This window comes from Eulemur rufifrons, chromosome 6 (genome assembly GCF_041146395.1).
Source record: "Eulemur rufifrons isolate Redbay chromosome 6, OSU_ERuf_1, whole genome shotgun sequence".
Taxonomy (NCBI): Eukaryota; Metazoa; Chordata; class Mammalia; order Primates; family Lemuridae; genus Eulemur; species Eulemur rufifrons.
This window is the reverse complement of record NC_090988.1, coordinates 92,471,009-92,479,488: the sequence shown is the minus strand read 5'-3', so window position 1 is coordinate 92,479,488 and position 8,480 is coordinate 92,471,009.

Sequence of the window (8,480 nt, the reverse complement as noted above, 5' to 3'; positions counted from 1 at the left end):
GTGTTTTATGTAAATGAAATCTCCTTCCAAGGAGCACTTAAGAACAGTCTTAATTAGTGCACAACAGCACACATTTTAGGAATTGCAGTCAGGCGACAGAGATATTGAAGGAAGAAGAAACAAGATGACAACCAGACTGGGACCACAGGGGCAAGATGAAGATGCTAGCTGTCATGTACGTGATGTGATGTCTGCTCTGTGCCCAGCCCGCTTTAGCCCACTTTTACTTATTACATTATTGGTATTAACACATTCAATTATTTGAGATAGGTACTATTAATACCCCCATTTTATTATACATATGGGGGAACAGACGCGGGTAGTTCAATAACTTGTCCAAGGTCATCTAGCAAGTTGGTGGAGGAGCTGACGTTTGAATCCAAGCAACTGGCTCCAGTCTGGTTTTGGAACCACAGGGAGGGGTGGGAGCTGCATTGGGTGTGACACACATTTCTCCTTGCCTGCATCCTATGCACAGGCATAAGACTAGTTATTCAGGAAGTTGTACCTGTTTGGTCCTTTGATCTGCCATTGTGGTCACAAATATTGGGGTGGAGGGATTCAGCTTGGGGTGGGCAGTGCAGCTACCTGTGTGTCAGGGAGGGGAGAACACGAATCCTTCCCGCTCATGTCTGCCTTTCGCCTAATCCAGGGATTTGCTCAGATGCCGCTTTCTCCCTGTTTACTGCCTTCTCCAGCCTCAGTACTTTGTTTACACTCACCTGAGGCACTTCCCGTGATGGACTTGTTTCCAAATTATTGGCACAGACCTGTGGATGCTCCCCAGGCAAGTCAGAGCTGCTTGAAGATGGAGCACAGTTCTCATTCCTTTCCTTGAATTGCTCACCTCAGGGCTTTGCTCAGTCATTACTGTTAAATGAATAAATGAATAAATTCAGGACCATAGAATAGGAGCAACTTAAAACCACCCCAGCCCCGAAGTGGAAATACTATACGTGGAAGTCAGTTAGTGCTGCTCACCAAATATTTCCATCTTCCCACCTTCCAGGCAGATGATAAATGCCCTTTCTTCACCTCCTTTGAAATTAGATATGACTGTATGATCTGCTTTGGGAAATGAACTGTGAGTGGAAGGGATATAAGTGCTATGTCTGGGGAAAAGGTTTAAGAACTTGTGTGCAACTTGTCATACTCTGACATGATGATGGCAACATTTCACCTGGTAGCTGCCCGCCCCCCCCCCCCCAGCCTGTGTCCCCGAGTGGCTTGGAGCAGAGCCCCCTGCTGACCTTCAGTGAACTTGTAGCACCTGCAGGCAGTGAATCTTTGTGATTTTAATGCTGTTTGTTTCTACAGCAAAACCTAGCTCATCCTGGCTGATGTACCATAGAAGATGTTCTGGGAGATGATTCTGAAAACAAATGTCACTCTTGCCAAGCACAAAGAGCTCAAGTTAGAGGCAAAGCTCTGCTGTTATAGGTCCAGAATCCAGTTTTAAGAGTAGCAGAGGAGTAGAAATAGAGCCGTAAATGTTAAGCACTATAGAGAGGCTAAATGGAACTGGGGGGGCTGGGAGGTGGTGCGGGGCAAGGAGACCATATGAAGAGGAAGGAGGGTGGTGGTGTACGGAGGTCACAACCTGTGGTCTGCATCCTACTCTGATCTCATAATGTTTTTTAAAATTTTGCATTAATTGCTGTTATTTAAAAATTCAGATTTTTGACATTTCTGGAAAAGATCAGGAGCTCCCTTTAGACAGCGTACATGCTGCAGGTCCCTACCGCCTGTGGTCAGGCCTGCTTCATTTATTTGGTTACTGCCCTAATCCCTGAGCCATAGAATTGGAGACCTCTGTTATGGTTTGGACTTATAGCTATTAAATGTTATTAGAGGCAAAACAGTGGGATTTCCTTCCTGGATTTTGAGAGCAATTGCTGTTGTCTTAAGGTTGTCTTACAGTCCGTTTCAGGGCCTAGAAGAACAAAGATGCACAAGACTTTGACACATCCTGGCACACAAGACAACATGATTCTGGGATGTGAGACTCAAGATAGGGGTATCAAACCCAGGAGGTTTTTTTTTTTTTAAGTAAAAATGGCTTTGGGCAGAGAAGATTGGAAAGTCTTTGGTTCCGGCTGTTTGCAAATTGGTTATGCCCATTTTCTCCTTTTGCAAATGGGCTAGATTGAGGGAAGATAAAGGTGAAACCTGCTACAAGAGAAAGTGGAAAGTGGGCAGAGAGGATTGTTGGAGAGGTCTGAGCGTGGAGGAGAAAGTTATATAAGGCTTCAGAGAAACTCTTTGGCCAGATTGTTTCGGCTCAGGCTCAGCGGATGAAAGAAGATGTGGAACAAACACAGGGAGAACAAAGGCAGTAGAAGAAACCCAGGCGGGATCGGCAGATAAGTCAGGGGGAAGAAGACAAAGGGAGCTAAATTTAAACAGGAGAGAAAAGATGCCTCGGTTGGGGGGGGGGGGGGGGGCGCCAGGAACAGTCTATAAATAACCACGGAGGCAACAAGCTCCAGAAAGAAAGGAAGGATTATTCACTGTCTCTCCAGATGTAGGACAGCGACAGGGGCCAGAAGGAAGCTGAGCCGGCGTCAGGCTGCTAGACCCCGGGGGAATAAAGTGATGTTTTTACAGTGGCGGGAACCGGGCAGTGAGTGGGACCCTGGCTCCTGGGTGGCTGCTCCAAGTGCGATTGTCTCCAGGCCGTCCCAGCCTGGGACACCGCAGGGACCACTAGTCTCTTGCAGGGCTGAGTCTCTGCTAACTGGAAGGAGTCATCTCCGGGGAAAGGAATCCAAGTCATTCCACTTCTCTAGTGAAATTTCACTTTTCGTAAAATGGAGATAATTGCTGTCAGGGAAGTGTGAGGATCAAACGAGACTTTGTATGCGAAAGGGCTTTGGGAGCCTTAAAGCCTGAAACAGACAGGAGAAATTTGCTCTGTCTGAAAAGCACCTGCCTTTGTTTTCACCGCCGGTCAGGGAATTGTTAAACGGGAAGAAAGGTTTCTGCCTTCCCTGTTTCTCTTCCACTCTCCCCACTTGCATTCTCCCTTATGTTCTGCTTTCAATTTTTTTTTTTTTTTTTTTTTTGATGCACTAGCAGCCCCCTCGGCCGGGGTGATGTGTGCCTGAGCAGAGCAGAGTCCGTGCCTTCAAGGAGCTAATGGCTCAAAAGGGAGAAGTGGACATGAACCCGAATGACTTCCTTCTGGTGCCACAGGGCCACCGCAGAGGCTGTTCAGGTGGGAGGAAGGGTGTGTACCAACGTGCAGAGATGGGAACAGCACACTGTGGGGCAGGGAACTGCAGATAGTCCCGTGAGGGCTGGAGCATGGGCCGTGTGACGGGCACCAGACGAGGCTGGCAGGGCATGCCAGGCTGTGTCTGCAGGGTCTTGCAGTCTGGATCAGGGACCCGTGTCCTGTTGACAGAGGGGATTCAGTGAAGGATTTGGGGTGGGGGAGTGCCACAGTGACGATTTCATTTTAGAGAGTTCTTTCTATAGCCGGTGTGGATGATGGACTCAGGCCAGTGGCTTGAGTAGAGCACTGCTCCACTCCCGCTACACATTTGTGCGTGGGTATGTGCGCGCGTGTGTGTTGGGGGTAGTGTAGAAACCTGAGCCACCAGGACTGATGGGGAGGAGTAAAGAGTTAACTTCAGGGCTGAGCTGAGCCTGATGGGTGAAAGTGCTAATTAGCTAAGGGCAAGTGTCCAGGAAATTACTGAGGTTGTGCTTCCTTGCTTAGGCTGAAGATAAGATAGGACTTCCACCTCATATTTCTCCTGGGAGGAAACACCACCCTAGGGCCCACCTTCTGTGACTGAGGAGCAGGGCCAGGTGCCTCCCTGTGTCCCGTTTTCCTGCCTGTTTGCAGTTGTGTTTGCGAAATGGAGGAGGTGGCAGGGTAAAACAATGGCATCATTAAAATTACCTGAAAAGAGAATCTCATGGTGGAAGAAAGCCTCAAAGATCACGTGCAGCAGACAGCGTCTGGAGGGCTCTCCCAGCTCCCAGTGTCTAATCTGAGAACATGCATTCTGCCTTGCTATCCCCATCCCACACCTGCAGAAATGGACTCTAGTAGCTGTGTTTTTAGGACATATTCTTACTTCTCTAGTCATAGCTAACTGGGCAAGGGGTAGACACCTGGCTCAGGAAAACCGACCCAGAGCCTGGGCTGGTGCAGTCATACGCTCCCCAGAAAAACTGGAAGTTGGTTACAGAGAGGATTGTTTAGCTTGCTGTGCGTCTTGACCTGCTCAGATGATTTGGGACTGAGGTCTGAAGGGGCCATCTTGGGTCATAACGGGACAGGTGCAAGAAGAGCAGAGATAGTTCATTTGTAGAGAGAATAGATTAGAAATAAATTGAATGACCGTGCAATGAAAGAGAGTGGGAAAAAAAAAAGAGAGAGAGAGAGAAAGAGAGAGAGAATGAAAAGCAAAGAAAAAAAGAAAGGAAGAGGAAGAGAGTAGGGATGGCCTTGGATTCCGAATGACTTTTGTCTTTGGTGTTCCTGCTCTTGGCTTATATAAAACACTCCTATACCCTTCCAGTAAACTCCTTTTTAAGTTAGTTTCAATAGGTTCTTTGTAACCAAACTGTCAGAAAACAAGTTTTGCTCCTTCACAATCAAGAAAAGTTGCACCTAAAATTCCCAGACCTGTTTTTTTTGGGAAACTTTGTGAAAGATTCTATCATGTGCTTTGTCGTTAACACTTTCAATCTCTCTCTCTCTCTCTCTCTTTTTTTTTTTTTTTTTTTTGAGGCAGAGTCTCGCTCTGTTGCCCAGGCCACAGTGCAGTGGCATCAGCCTAGCTCACAGCAACCTCAAACTCCTGGGCTCAAGCAATCCTCTTGCCTCAGCCTCCCGAGTAGCTGGGACTGCACGCACGCACCACCATGCCAGGCTAATTTTTCTATTTTTAGTAGAGATGGGGTCTTGCTCTTATTCAGGCTGGTCTTGAACTCCTGAGCTCAAGCAATCCTCCTGCCTCGGTCTCCCAGAGTGCTGGGATTATAGGTATGAGCCACTGTGCCTGGCCCACTTTTGATATCTTATATTCTTCTGGTTAGAAAGTCCTACTTGAGGACCAGTCTAGATATCTTTTGTTACATTTCAAGGCCAATGATTATTGTTCTGTGATAGATCATTTCTTCTTTACATTCTGCCCTCTTTTTGCAGGAACTTCTACATAGTATTTATAATTTTTTCCTATTGAATGAAGAAAAAAAATCCTTAACAATCCCCAAAAATTAGCTGAAGAAAAAAAAGAGAGGGAGAAACAATGTACTTTTGGGCTATGGAAAAAAAGCAATGTATAATTTCATTTTGTTTGGAAAATGGTGCAATTATCTTGAGAAAAGATGGTAAAAATTAGCTGAGGATTTATCATCTTGATTGAAGAACCCAAAGTACAGTACTAGATTTGTTGCTCATCAGTCTTTCCTAACATTTTTGCAGCAATTTAGAATTTAAAGGTTTTTAAGAGATTCTGAAAAGATAGATTTCTCAAACTGAAGCTTTCTGAATGGTCAAAGATTTTTTTCCCCGTAACCCCTGGGGCACTTTCTGGCTGATTAGAGAATTTCTGTTTTTTTGGGAGTTTCTGGTACAGTGTGGACAAGAGCAAGGATCTCAGGTCAGACAGGTTTCACATACCAGCATCATCTCAGAATGGCTCTGCCCTAGTCACTTAAACTTTTAACCCCTGTTCCTTCTTTAAGTGGCATTAAAAGTAGTCCCTACCTGTATAGAAAAATAGTTCTTCCTTCTGTAATCTCACACAGCTCAACACTTCCAGAACACTTCACTTTTGACACCAGGTGTGTGGGTTTTGTTTTCACACTGACAACTCTCTTATCCTCCCAACACCAGCTGGGTGTCCTGTGGTTCAATTCTGATACATTGTGGCACCAGATCCTACAAGTTAAAGGCTCAGTCCCACGAGGCTGCCTCCACTTCACATGTCAACCTTAAGTACAGGGGGGTGGTGCTGGGGGTGGGTTCCTATAGGCCCCTCCTCAGGGTGGATAATTTGCTGTGATGGCTCACAGAACTCAGGAAAACACTTAGGTTTATGAGTTCGTTCTGAAAGATATGACAAAAGATATAGATGAACAGACAGATGAAATCGTACGTAGGGTGAGGTCTGGAAGGGCCCCAAGCCCAGGAGCTTCTGTCCCCGTGGAGTTGGGGTACACCACCCTCCCCTCCCAGCCTGTGGATGTGTTCTCATTCATCACCCCAGAAGCTCTCTGAACGCCACACTTGAGGAGAGGTTCATCACGTAGGGAATTTACGGAGGCTTCATAGTGTAAACGTGATTGATTATGAATTCCACCTCCAGCTCCTCTACCCTCACCCAAGCGTAAGAGGTTGGCCTGAAAGTTCTAAGGTTCTCATCAGAGCTTGGTTTTCCCGAGTTGGTGACCAGCCTCCAATTCAGGAGCTACTAGGAATCACCTCGTTAGAATGAAAGACACTCCTGTCACCCAGGAAATTCCAAAGGATTTAGGAGCTCTGTGTCAGGAATGGGAAAGGAAGACCAAATATACATATTTCTTCTTATATCACAATATCACACGACCTCATGTAGTTGTGGTGAGCTCGCGCTTGTGAGGCTGTCTTTAACACGCTAACTGTTGCTGGTAGCCTTGGAAACACGGCTTCCAGGAGGTGACAGGAGCGGATCATGGAGTGTGTCTGGTTAGATGCCTTCAGCTGCCACAGCAGAAAACTCTGACTCTGACTGGCTTATTTTTATAAATATAAATATACATTTTTATCTTATAAAAAGGAAATTTTGTATCTGCCATCAGCGGAAGTTTTGAGGTGGGAGGTGCTGCGGCTTTGTTTAAGATAGTCGTCAGAGGCTTCCTCACTCACTCTCTCCTCTCTGCCCTCCTTAGGAAATTGTCTTTGCCTTCTGGCTGGCTCCCTGCTAGGTCACGAAATAGCTGCAAAATCTCAGGTGTTCCATTTAGACACAGAAATTTTCAGAGGGACCGGAGACCATCCCTACAATGTCCTGTCTGAGAGGAGCGAGAAAATTCTCCCTCAAAGCCTGCGGGAGCCTCCTCGTGCCTACTCGTCTGCACCTGGTCACGTGCCTGTCCCTCAGCCAGTCGCTGGCCAACAGGAATAAACTGAGCACAATAGCTTCGACCAGTCATGCTGTGATTTTTGAATAAAAGTGGGTTATATTAGTAAGAAAGCAGCAGGGAACGGACATTGGGGAGGCAACCAAGTACTCAGTGTGGAGAGTTTATCCATCCCTAGAGCTGCCATAACAAAGCACCGCAGGCCCAGTGCCTTAAACAGCAGGAAGTATTTCCCCACAATTGTGCAGGCTAGAAGTCCAAGATGAAGAGGCCAGCAGGTTTGGTTTCTTTTGAGGCCTCTCTCCTCGCCTGGGAGATGGTCACCTTCTCTCTGTGTCCTCGCATGGTCATCCCTTTGCCTTGGGTCTGGGCCCTAATTGCTTCTTCCTCTAAGGCCACTAGTCACACTGGTTAAGGGTCCACCCATGTGACCTCATTTAACCTTAATCACTTCTTTAAAAGCCTTGTCTCCAAATATAGTCACATTCTCAGGTACTGGGAGTTTTCAATCTACTGTATGAATTTTGGGGGAAGGCAGTTCAGACCGTAATACCATCTAACCCTCTCATTTTACTTATTGGGAAAATTAAGGCTTATTAAGGGAGCTGTCCCAAATATGTCCCAAATCATACACACTGTTTAGAGTCACAGGCTCACACAATCTTTTCACAACTTTAATAGTGAACTTTTAGCCCCATGAGCTATGGCTCTAAACCTTAAGAGCCATGTTTTGGCCAAGCTCTAACATACAAGTTGTAACGAGCTTGTTTCTAGCTGCTAATGTCTTGGTAGGAGGCGTGTGTTGGTTTGCCAAGCAGGAGGCTTGGCCAGTATAGACACACTGGTTGACTGTTTAGAAGCTGTTGCTTGGCCTGGAAGATGCCCATCTGATCCTAGAGACTGTATCTGCTTCAGGAGGCATCGCCTGGTAGGAGAATTCATACTTGCCAGGGAGAAGGACTATGCATCTGGGCTGGGCATTATAATAGCCCCCATCCTTGGCTTTATTGCATATAAGGACATAAGTCAACTAGTGGTCAGGCTGATATTGGGAAGGCTAAGCAAAGATAAAAGTTCCCCCAACCTATTCCCTACTTGGGGCTTCCCGGAGCCTTCACTGTTCCAGTGTGTTCTGTGAGTAGGTTGATAAAGGGGAGATACAATGTGCAGTGTTTCCTACAATGACTGTGGAACCTTTTCCCACCCTTTGGGACATGCTAGTCTGGAGAGGTTCTCCCTAATCTTGTCCACAGCCTGTTGTGAATAAGAAATAACATTTGCTTGGCATCCTGGGTAGACATTGCAGGGGCACAGTGGTTGAGAAATTCTGGTCTGTACTCTTTACAAGGTAGAGAACCACAGGCCCACAGGTGAGAAAACCAGCCTCACCTGGGTTC